At 34.2% G+C, this 13636-nt stretch overlaps 1 protein-coding gene across 1 annotated transcript in view; it reads right to left on the bottom strand.

Annotated features, from left to right (window-relative positions):
- Positions 1–4437: 4437 nt before the first annotated feature.
- LOC143916841 (uncharacterized) overlaps positions 4438–13636 on the bottom strand; it is a 504240-nt gene continuing 495041 nt past the window's right edge. Inside the window, exon 2 of the mRNA XM_077438089.1 lies at positions 4438–5120. The gene's annotated coding sequence lies outside the window, so the exon portion shown is untranslated. The remainder of the gene's footprint in view (positions 5121–13636) is intronic.

The raw sequence follows: 13636 nt of genomic DNA, 5'->3' as shown, positions 1-13636 counted from the left end.
CGAGATATTTACATGGTCGATTTCATATAACATTGTTGAAAATATAATACAAAATCCTTCAATAATAATTCGACGAATTTAATGTTCCAGCGAAGTCTAATATGTGAATAACGATAGCAATGTTCAACTTTGTCTAATTGGATTATTTCAGCGAATTTTCCGGATTTTCAAAATTGGCCTCGATTCGCTCTTGATCCTAACGTCCCACACACGTATCAAATATACCATACATAAGCATAAGTACATACGCCGGGTTTATATTATATGTAGTAAAATAGCGAAAATATCCCTTTTCTGGAGCGATAGATAAAAAGTATGAAGGCTTTCATTGTTTTTCCGATATAAATTTGAACCCCTCCAGCGTGGAGAGAAAACGAACGGAAAAAAAAACTACACAAAAAAGGAAAATCAAAATATGCAAAATCGTTTATACACTAAAGGCTATCAACGAAATTGTGTTTTTCGCGTCAAAAAAAAAATCGCACCGTCGAATATGGATAGACACTGTCGCAACGCAAACAGATTTAATATTTTTCAATTTTCCCGCGAATTAAATTTTTGTTATTACGCCATTATGCCATCACGCAAAAGCGCCAGATGATTGCAAAAGTGCTTTTTTTGCGTATAATAAATTATAACTTTTCAGAATAATCGAGGATTTCTAGGAAAAGAATACTCGTCTTTTTAAAAGCTAAATATTTAATATTGTTGGAATATGTTTCTTCATCATCCTCGAACTTTTTTTACTAAGCTTCCATTCTCCTTTGCAACACTTATCCATCTACATTTGTATACCAGTGGTTTTTCCGTTAAATTTACAGTGACCGCATAATTGGCATCAGCGGTCGTATATCAATGTCCCGTAACCGCACCAAATTTTTATTTGGCTTATTTTCTCAACTTTTCCGGATTTATGTATAATTGTATAGTAAATTTCCACTCTTACATTCACTGTTCATTTTTCATGATTTGTATACCACAGCAAAAACATCTAGTGGCCTAAGAACCACTACTACTACGAGCTACTTTCTCTTGGGTACCTTATACACCATCTTGGGTACCATTCGAGCACCATCTCCATCCATTTTCATAAAAACATTCTTGGATGCGATTGATTGAACGAATTTTACGTAAATGGTATCAAAAAGTACGTGCTAACACGATTGAAATTCTGTTAGCGCATTATCACTCATCCACGCCATATATTTTATTTTATTTTATTTTATTTTATTTTTACATAGATTTATACCAGGAAGGCTTGACAGAAAGACCCCAATGCGCCTTCCGGGAAAATTAATTACAAACAATGCAGCATTTTATTATTACATAAATCACTGTATTTCCAGAAGTTGAAGAACACGAAATTAATTTATTAATCCATTGAGACATCTATGGATTTAGATTTTGTACATAATTTTTACAAATTATACACACAATAAATACAGAAGATTTGTGACAACAGGAAAGATGATTTTTTGCCAATTTTGAGGAACCGTTTCAACAAAGATCACATAAAATTGGCAAACTCTGATAAGAAACGATCAATTTGGAGTCACAAATACTCCCAAATCTAACCAGCAGTATGTCGGATTGAACCCACTGATCACTTGGTGCTAAACATACACGCTACCATTAAGCCTTACTGCTGGCTAAATATATTTTTGTATTTATTATTTGAATTTCCCCGATAAAATTAGATGATTTTCCTCTACGGGATTTATACGAGAATAAATAATAGTATCGGAGAGTTTAACGCGCGAGTGGGTTCAACGTTGGAAAAGTTTGAGTCGCTCGATTTAATACTTGTTTGTTTTCATAATGTCGACTGTCGAAAGCTACCCTCCCCGGAGCTCTGTGACAGGTCCACATTCCGACAGTTGAAAACAATGTCCAACCATCCCCCTGGGCACGAGGGTAGGGGTTCGGGGTGAGCACAAAAGCCGTGTGACAGGAGAATGTGCCAACTTACCGGCTTCGACTACGGATATTCCTATTGAACTGCAATATGACATCTGAACACTTAAAAAACAGTCTTCTCATCTCTCAAACCTATTCCGAGTCAATTTAATCTGGCTTACTTACCAAAGTTTCAACCCTTTACATTATATAATATAATAGTCCGATTCAATATCAACCAAGTTAATTTGCCTATTGTAGCATATAAGCGAATCATTAGTCACTATTATTCATATACGTATGCATTTATGTGATGAATTTTTTCATCCAATGTGATAAATTATGTATGTGTCATTATTCCAATATACTGTAAGAGGATTTATATGTACTATACATTTTTTTTGCACAATCTGTATATAATGTGTAATATTGTGTGTGATAATCGTATGTGATTTATTTTCGGAATTAGTTTTCCGTATCATTTCTCGTCGCTTTTTATATCGACAATATTAATCATACGGGGGGTGGACTTGGGAGAAAGCTGATTTTATATACATATACATATATTGTATTATATACACGGACAAAATGGAAAGGCGTCCAAATGAATGGGCATTAGAAAGTAAATAGTAATGTGTGTTAATTAATTTTTGTACATGCTGTATCTATTCATTATTGCAAAGATCATAATTAATATATACATATGTATGTATGTATGGTTCGGGCTTAATATTCATTCAATAAGGGATGTTTTGTATCAAAGTCAATTCACATTCATCTATTTCTTATTTATTAAAATGGTTTGAAAAAATGTTGGTAGGTGTGTTTGTTTTTTGGAGATAACTCATACACAACTGAAACTTTGTTTATTGTTATTTTCAACTTAAGATGGCTGTAAGTTGTAACTGCCCTTATAGGTCTCCTTTTTTTCATATTTTTTTGGGTTTTTTTATCTCTCAAACCACTCAATGAATTGAGCTGAAATTTTTACACTATCAAAAAGATTATTTTCAAATATTTTTTTTTCAACTGTAAAAACAACTATTATTTGTAAGTTTTAAGATTTTTTTATGTACAAAATCGTTCAATACATCACTTTCAGTTTAATATTCAGTAACATAATGTTGTATATTTTGTGCAGATCCCTCATCTGGAAATGGTAGTATATTCAATCCACATATGTAACTGTAAAAATAATTAACCCGAATACATAACTTTGCTTTTCGTGTGTAAAAACGAATGAACGAGCGGCAATTTGGTCATCGGAAAATTCACTCGCGGAAAATCCAACGCTTTTCGCAATTTTTATTCTAGTTAATATTTCGCAAAAAGGTTCGCTTTAATTTCGCTAAAATCCAATTAGGATATTTGTTCAATTTTTGAATGCAAATTTCGTGCACTCGCATAGAGATAAGCGAAACAAAACACCTTTTTCGGCGACCCTTTTCCCGAGTATTATATCAAATCTGCCTCAGCACCATCCTCATACACACACACACGTGTACACTATCATAAAATATATGTACCTACATTCGAGCTGGTGTTTGTATATTCAATGTGTAGTAATGTAAATGAGAAAATTATTGATTAACGAAAACAGACTGGTGTATGTATGTGTATGCGAGCAAGTGGCGTAACATTCGCTCGTCGAACGAGACGCACTATCTACTCGAAATTGTTCACTGGGGCATTTGGAGATGTATTTAAGGGCTCAAATTTGCATAAGATTGGTATCAAAACTAATGGAGGCTATTAAAGTCACTCGAGATTTGTGGATGATATTGTAGCAAACAATGTTAACGGCCCGGGGATGAACGATTTGATCCAGGAAAATGCACGACGGATCCTTTGTTAATTGACACCATTATACAGATCCCTTAAGTATAATACAAGTATGATAACGCTATCGTGCTGCCGTCAAATCTAACGGCAGATCATGTCCTTCAATGCACTCAAAAGCTTCATACCCATACATTAATGGTCAGCACAATTCTCCAATCATTAATAAATATTAACAATATTAGCAACGCGTGTTTGGAATGCAACCCGATCTGCAACGTTTCTTAAGTTAGATTACTTTTTTATTACATTACATTTTATACCAGGAAAACCTTACAGGTAAACCCCAATGCACCTTCCTGGCCAGTTACAAACAATACAGCATTTTTATTATACAAGTCGCTGAATTACGAGACACTGAAAACTGGCAAATTAGCAAATTATGAAATGCACACAAATTTTATTGTACATTAATCATACTCAAATATTGGTGACATAGTAGGTAGGAAGGTTTTTAGCCAAATTTTTATCGGGAACCGTTTCAACAATGAAATCAGACAAAATTGGCAAATTCTGATAGGAAACGATCGATCTGGAGTCACAAATATCCCAGTCTGACACTACAGATATACTCAGAAAAATTCTTTTCAATCGAGGTCAGCTCTCGACTCTAAGCAGAAGCTTAACGACCGAGCTATGCTTTTGGCTAATGTACATATGTATTGTCACGTTCCAATGAAAGATTAAATATGTTTTCTTTTTCCAAACTTCTTGGTTAATTAACCAAGATTTCTTTATTATTATTATAACGTTACATTTATCTTATTGGTAAAATTTAATTATGGAACGGAGAATTTAAATGAGATACGTCGAACTGTTTCACTTTAACTTTGCTTCACTATTTAACTTTTCTCTGCTGTTGATGTGTTGACTGCTACTCTCGGAGTCTCGGGTCTCGATGGTGATGACTACCACTCTTGGAGTCTCGATGGTGATGACTACCACTCTCGAAGTCTTGATGGCGATGAATAACTTGAATTCTAACAGTTATGAGTTTATATACTCTTCTTTAAAACAATAAAGTGTTGAAACCACGTGTCGTACAATTTTGGTTAGTCAGTGTTTAGGTGTGCTATCAATCAGAAGTGTTACTTATTAAATAACGTGTGCCACAAATCAATGGTGCTACTTTAATTTCACCAGCAACCCGGTTGAGCAGATATATCGCCCTAGATATTGAAGACGTTGCCAATATATTTGAGCGAGCCACAGGAGGAACAAACAAATCACGATTCCTCAGGTCCCTGAACTTACTAGGTGCATAAAACCTATATTCATTAAGAACCTGAGGATTGTGTAGTATCCTATTTAATGGCTTAAAAAAGTTCTTTCCCAGAAACATAACACGACGAGACTCCAATGAGTTGAAGCCTAATAAAAAGCCCCTAATAGGAATGCACTAGGATATAGCCATACAATTTCATATAAAGATATCTGAGAAACCGTTTTTGGATTCTCTCAATCAATGAATGAATGAGTCATATGGGTAGGACTCCATATAATGGAAGAAAATTCTAGAATGCTACGTACTAGAGATTTGTAAAGAGTTTTATGCACCAACGCACTTTGGAAAGGTTTACTAACTCGTAGTAAGAATCCCAGCATTTTTGTGGCCCGCAAACAAATATTTTCTATGCGCCGATTAAAATAAAAATTATTTGAGAACATGACCCCCAAATCGCAAAATTCATCCACAAACTTCCAATTACGGTTATAATAAAAGAAATGGAAAAGTTAAACGTTCTAGTTTACAAGCGTCCGCTTTGTGGAATGACAAGTAATTCGTTTTGTCGGTAATTTGGGGCAGGCGGGATTTGGTTAGTAATCCTGTTGCATTTAATGCACTTTACAGTTTGGTTAACTCGTTTGGAGGAGGACGTGAACGAGTCTCGGTGCACGCGACTCGTTCACGCTCATTGCACTCCGATTGGGTTACTTTAGACTAGCCTTTTGTCTTTCGTCTATCCAATTCGACGGTCTCGACCGTGCTAAATTGAGGGTTAAACGTCAATGCAGTCGCGGACGAAGTCGAATTCAATTTGCGATATCGCTGAAAAATGAGGCGTCCTAACGAGTTAGGAGATAGGAGCGGCCGAAAATAGCTTCGCAAGGAGAAAACTTCCACCAACCGATAACTATTAAAATGCGAAGTAATCTCAAAATGAAAAACTTCCTCCTTCCCAAAATGCCTCGAAAATAAATTTTAATTTTCGACGAAAGAGTATCTTTCTGCTCTGCTCTGCTCACATATAACCTCTTCTATAATATATAAATTTGCCAAAACCAAGGCTATAAAGTTGTTTGCTTTTAGGCTGTAGTCGCAGTCGGAATTCTCTATTTTCTTGATGTCGTATTTAAATATGTAGACCTTATTTATTATTATTTTTTTTAATTATTGCATTACTAACTAAGAGTGACTCAATTTATGCGAGTCTGAGACTCCGTGTGTTTCCGTTTTTGTTTTTCCGAGTTGAACATAGGCCCATCTAAGTAAGTGAAATTACAATTGTATTTATGTAAAAAAATAAAATTTGACATTTAAAAAAAGAAATGAGTGTGACCAACCCATGATATTATCTATGTATTTGAGGAATATAAGAAATATAATGAATAAAATTCGACAATGACGCTCACTTATGTACATATGCACATATATGTATGTACATTCATACATATCAGTATGATAACATTTTTTCACACAAGACATAAGGTCTACTTCCGATTTTAAAAGATTCCCTTTAATTTTTTTTATTATTTAATATCACCATAAAATATGAAATATTGTTTTAAAAAAGAAATACTAAAAAGAATTCTATCCAAAACCATATCAACCCTAAATTAGTTATTTTCAGCTTGATACATTTAATATTGTAGGAACATTCGTATGTTCACAAAATTTTGAAAAAAACAGGAAAAAAAACCCATTTATGATTTTTTATTTACGTATACCCAAGTTTCAGTTCAATAAGACCATTATTGATCAAAAATACACAGATACCAAATACTTAACACATATTTTTTCTAAACATCACAAATTCAAATTTTCGCATGATGACAACGCCATCTATTACTACTACGTACATACATACATAGATAAAATAAATATTAACGACTCCACAGCGCTAATATAAATACATGTTTGACCATGATTAGAAGGAGTATTACCTAAGTTGAATGTTGCAAAAAAGTGAGCTTACAGTGGATACGAGACTTGCGGTTACGCGAGACCTATGCATATAATATGTGATGTATATAAAAATTGTAGCACGCATAAATGATATGTATGATTTATACAAATACATAAGTACATATATAGAAAGATTAAAGTCCACAGGATTGCGGTGGAGGCTGCGCGCGCGTGTGATATTTAAACGAGCGAGAGATTTAAACGCGTCCGGGTTTTGTGTCTGAAACCCCAAACCGGACCTGTCAAAACAAGGACGGAAATCCTTTCTGATTATCGCCCCTCGCTTTGACGGGAAACTTTTCCTCGACAAGAAACTCACCCCCGTCTCTGGCTCACTCACCCCCGAATATAAACCTTCTATTTAGCGGTTCTTTGTTCGGGTACCCCATTACCGAGCCCGGGGATTTTTTCCCTTCACTTTTTCTTCTTCCACTACCATCTCGACTACTTCTCGTCTTCTTTATGCGAGCCCCTTCGGCCATGGCTCAATGGGGCATTATTAAAATTTCCTCAGATTTTACCGCATAAAAAGTGAGCCCCGATACGACTCTATACGGCGCACGACCCACACTTTGATTTAAAAGTGGACACACTCCGAACGGTGATTTGTATGGCATTGTTGCCTCCTTCGAACCCTCCATTTAAATATCTCCACCTAACCTCACCTACATATACCTCACGTATACCTAAAACTGATATTGATTCGATGACTGACTAAACTGACTTCGGTTCAACGAGATGGCTCAAATTGCAACTGTATTTAGGCTGATTTCATTAAGCTAAAGATGAGATATCATTGTGCTAAATGTGTCGGAAACGCTTACTAATTGAAACTGTATTGATGATGCAAACGAGCATTGAACTGTGGAGATCATCGGTACCAATATGTACCGATGATACATATATACACAACGATAATTATCAATCAGGCTCACTTTCCAGCCAGGTAGAATACGAGAGACCGGATCTATTTATCACACAGGTTGGTTGTCATAATATATACAATGTTAATAGCTGTTCAGTAACAAATAAAAACGCCAACACGTGATTTAATTCATTTAATTAATTTGATTTCGCCTACTCAATGTATAGTTTTTTCAGTATTAGCGATTGTTTTCTATTGTACACAACATTTTAAAGTATTAATTAATTAAAAAGGCAACATATTAAATGGCCAGTATTTTAATCAATTACGCTAAGTATATAAATAAGGTTTCGGACAGTATTTTATTAACAAAACAGTCAGCAGTATATTATTAAATTTTAATATACATAACACATGGACAATATAAAAATCTGTCGTACATTCACCAGAACAAGTAGCAATGCCTGTTGAGTGGAATTGTCTATCAAGACCGTAGCAACCTTGTGGTGCTACTAACCAAAAAGGAATACTAGCCATTGCTAATACAAATACTGACCACATAATACAAATACTGACCACTTTATACTGAACAATGGGGTACCCCGACTTTAACTCGACAGTAAAAAACGCCCCGACAAAACCGCCTCAGTAAAAAGCGCCCACGCCAGAATTTAGGAAAAAATTAAAAATTTCAATTACTATTTCAACTTCGATTACGACTTTGATTTCGACTTCGATTTTGGCAACTCGTTGGATACGAGAGCATGCGTAATGACGTCACCTCATGCTCCTCGATGCTTTGCTCAAGTTAACGTTGAAAGCGGGAACTCGCTAATAGATTATGCTTCAGTTATATTAATTAAATCGAAATCAAAAATGAAGTTGAAATTGAAGTCGAAAAAGTTGAAGTTGGAATCGTAATCGAAATCGAAATCGCAATTGATATTTTATTTTTTTACAAACCTCTTAGTTCAGAATCGATTTTGTCATGTGACGAAGTTTGGGTTCTTATCCGACCGTTTTCAAACTTTGCCATTTTGCTCGATTTGGTCAATATATGTAAGTGGAAATGACGTCCGCCATTACGTAGGTGAAAAATAATCGTAATAGACATGTTTGAAAATACTGCATCTTCGTTCAATGTGACGTCTATCATCCACACTGTCGCATTTATCCACACTGTTGCATTTGTCTACACTGTTCTGGTCGTTTTTTCCTTTTTCGCCCCCCTCTCGCTATGGCAGCACTTTGCCATACTCATAATCAAAGTTTACGGAGAGAATTGGTGATTTATTAATAATTAGGTTTCTTTATATTCATTTATTTTTTCATATTTACATATATCCTGGTGCGGTTTGTCGCCGAGCGTTTTTTTCCAGGGTGGTTTTGTCGCCGCGCGGTAATGTCGGGGCGTTTATGTGCCGAGCGTGGATACTGGCCGTTTGATATTATTACTGACCATTTAAATATAAATTTCCTATGCCTTTCATATGCGCGCTTTATGTGTTCATGCGTTGTTCTTTATTTTGTACCTTTTTTTAGAACAGTGATGTGCGGTTGTTCTTGTGCGATATTCATGAACTTAGACTGTATTCGTTGGGGGGGGTGGTGGTCTCATGTTGAGGGTTTTAAGGGTCAAATTACTTGACCTTTAAAGCGAGTTTAGAATACATTCCATATTTAATTACTGACAAAAATAGCCTATAATACTTACTAGTAAAATACAAACCATTCATTAATTTGAATGGACATACTTATTTTAGGCATTTCAATGCCACGCTTTATACATATACCTAAATAGACAAAAAAAATCAAAATAAAATCCTACTTATTCTAAATAGGAAAAAATAGAAAAATCATCCCGGTCTCCACTACTTAGTTAAACTTTTGATTAAATCCTGTACGTCGAATGTTCCTCGCAAATAAATGGGAAAAATAAATCGCCTCTACTATCGTAGTTCATTCGAAGCCAAGTCGCAGGAAAAATAAGAACACCTAGTCGGGGATCACATTAACACATTTAATCCGGTCGTCCAATCGCGCCGGAGTGTCTGGGATCCTTCATTAGCGTGGTGAGGGGCAAAATCCCCGCATAGAATAGCCATTAGCGAGTTGCCAACGTGTATATCTAAAAATTTATGGATTCCCCTTCCTAGAGAGGGGAAAAATGTGTCGGGAAATCCCGGGAAAGCGCGGTGGAGTAATAAGCATTGAAAATTCACACGTGTGCGCGGCCCGGCCCGCACGTATAGCCATTACTGTCACACGACTGCAGAGCGTTTCGCATCTCAATTCTCCCCTACAATTGTTTAAATACACATACGGAATTTACTCTCGAGCCAGATTCGACTGATTCCCTTTTTTAAAATGCTTTGAAACTATTCATTTCAAATGCACGATTCCGAAGTGAGATATAGCAGCACTTGTCCCGAATTTTTCGATGTTCGAATGCTTATATGGAACATAGTAAAAATGATATTCGATGTTGTACAATCAATCTGTTTGTAAGAAAAACATGTTTACAATATACATATGTATAATATGGCATCCGGACATGCCATGACCCCCGTGCAAATATCCCCCCATGGATAAAAATTGTTTAAAAATAGTAATAAATAATAAATAATAAAGTTAAGTAATAAATAAGAATAAATTGAGTGAGGTAGAGCATATTGAATTTCAATTTATATACAACATTTAATTTCAATTTATTGTTGTAAATAGAATAAATATCAATTTAAAAGACTTTTGTCAACAGTTAGCGTTTGCGTTCTGTGGTATTGAAATTAAATTTTAATAGAAGTATATCTTATTATTATTATATTTTAAATATTTTTAGACTATCCATGGTGGAATTTGTAAAATCGAGAAAAGGAATAGAAAAAGATATTAGAATAAAATTGATTTTGGAATTTTTTTATATTTTAAATTATTATTATTGATTACTGATTTTCGATTATTGATTACACTGTTCGACACGAAAAATGGTTCAGAGACGAGATGTGACTTTTCTGATAGATCTATGCCCAGTGAACACGAATCTGGTAATTTTGATTGGCTCGAGATTCGGAGTTATGTATACATATGTATGTGTTTTTTAAACCGCACGATTTTTCTATATCTTGGTGTTGTTCGGTCGATGACTCAAAATCTGTCAATTTCCGGTTCAAAATGAATATTGGAATCTATAGTCGGGTATTTTATCTTTTATTTTTAGTACTTTTCAGCTTTCAAATTTCTCTAAGTAGTCGTCCAGTTCAAATCAAAAGTCAAAGGTACATATTTTCACTTGGGATTTTTTTCAACTGTTAATACTATTTTATATTGAGTAATTTCTATTTAAACACGTTTATTGGGATAGTGTTCTGGCCACACTATTTTTTTTTTGTTTAAAAGGTTTAATTGTATGCGAGCTGAATTTTAAATCGGTAAAACTGCGAGCTAAATATATCTCTTATTAGTATTTATTCGTATCACGAATAAATACTAATAAGAATTACACGAATCTGAATTGAATTAATAGGGATGATATATTAAATTGTCTTTATATGACAATTAAATAAAATTCCACTTAGAAAAATCATATTTCGACTATTCTTGTGGATTAATAACAAAAATTCTATTGATAACTGGCTTACCTCGATAAAAAAACGAAATCTATAAAAAAAAGTCGTATCTCGTCTCTGAACCAAAAAAAAAGTCGTCATTTGTCGAACAGTGTTATTGATTATTTATAAAGAATCTGATATATGTATGAATTATTAATATCTATATTTCTGAATCTGTATTTTTCTGGCTGAAATAAATTAGCATTGATACTCACTTTTTATTAAAGATACTGTCAATTTTTTTTAAATATTTTTATGCGACGGGGGGGAGGTTATTTTCACGGGGGGTTAATGTCCAGGGGGTTTTTAACCGGGGGTATGTGTCCAGGGGGTAAGAATCCTAGAACTGTATAATATATATAGCAAATATAATACAATAATCAATCAATCATCAAATTGTTTTTTTTTGCCGATTTTCATTACATATCGACAATATTTTACTATGGTCAAAATAGCATTTCATTAACATATATTGCACATAAATTTTGAAACACCCAATAATTGCATAAAATTTAAGCGCCCATTTTACCTCATAGTCCTATTACTATTGCCATGTTTACCAATTCCAAACCATTAGTATAATGAATTATCAAACTTCAATTTGATTAATCCACCAAGCACGGGCTTGGCTCACCATTTTCCGCTACAGTGACGACACTGGAAAATCATGATACAAAAAAGCGTGTCGAATGTCTTGCGGCGACCCATTATCAAAGGTGTATTATTTTCCAGTTATTTTTTTATTATTTTTTTTCAATTCGTCCCGCCATAACAGCGGCACGCATGCAAAACACGGATTAACGACTAGTCAGACAATAATGGAAGCGAAGGATAATTGATGAATGAATTATCCTTTTCCATTATACACCCATTGTTCCACGTCCCATGCCAACCCCCTTCCCTTATCGTCTCGTATTAATCAGTAGAAATGTACACTAATTTGTAAACGTGGGGTGTAGCTATCACATAACAAACACAAAAAAAAATACAATACGTATCATTTCCGGTATGATTTTCATGCTATTTTTACATAAATTTATTTGGACAATGAACATTCATTAGAGACACGATTTGATACGGTTAAATACAATATGTCATATGCACTCGTCTGTTTCAGTCACCTACGTATTTAAATTCATTTAAACACTTTCAATTGAATTATTTCCTTTGCTATAATTCGTGCAGTGCGAAATAAAATGATCAATATTGGTAATATTGTGTATATGCAAAAGTGCCATAACATACATATATAATATAATATACATATGTACATATTAACTTATATACAGAGAGCGTGGGCTACGTGCAATATTCCAGTGTCAAGGATTAAAAGTTACGGTTTAGCAGCTTAAAATATGGGAATTGCAAACTGAAGATATAAGGATTAATATAACAAGTTCATACATCCTGCATACGTTTAAGCTAGTACATATATTCGGTTCAAAATTTTAATGAAACGTCGTATTTTACACTTTGAAGACTTTCGACTCATTTGAATTTGTAATGTCTGCGGCAATAACGCTACGTCAGTTTATTTCTAATTTGAAACTTTCGGTTTGCTTTTTTCATTGTGATATCTTAAAATAATATGCCGTCTTCATTAAATGATAACACCCTTTTTAAACCGTAATAATACGTAGAAATGAGAAATCAAATTTATCAAACATATATTTACATAAATTTGTACTACATTGGTGATTTCTTATGCGATTCACACAAACTACATTATTATTTATTAAGTACCTACTATTTGTGGATTTAGATTTGTACATAATTTTTACAAATTGTACATACAATAAATAAAGAAAATTTGTGACAACAGGAACAGATGATTGCCAATTTTGAGGAACCGTTTTAACAATGATCAGATAAAATTGGAAAACTCTGATAAGAAACGATCGATTTGGAGTCACAAATACCCCCAAATTTAACCAGCAGTATAGCTGATCGATCCCACTGATCACTTGGCACTAAACATACACGCTGCCATTGAGCCATACTGCTGACATTTATAAATAAAATCTTATAATATATTACAATATCTAACCAGCAGCGTGGACTAGTCATTAGCATATTATGCTTTCGAGCAGAGTGGTCTCGATTCGATTCCCACTAGTAGCTGCTGGCCAGACCTTGGTTTTTGACTCCAGTTCGTTCAGCATTTGCTATTTTTACTGTAACAGCTCCTGTAAATTTAGGATCTCCTTTCCAACCTCTCTAGCAAATATCAAAAGTTATTCA

This window comes from Arctopsyche grandis, chromosome 9 (genome assembly GCF_051622035.1).
Source record: "Arctopsyche grandis isolate Sample6627 chromosome 9, ASM5162203v2, whole genome shotgun sequence".
Lineage (NCBI taxonomy): Eukaryota > Metazoa > Arthropoda > Insecta > Trichoptera > Hydropsychidae > Arctopsyche > Arctopsyche grandis.
This window is presented reverse-complemented; position numbering and strand designations above follow the sequence as displayed.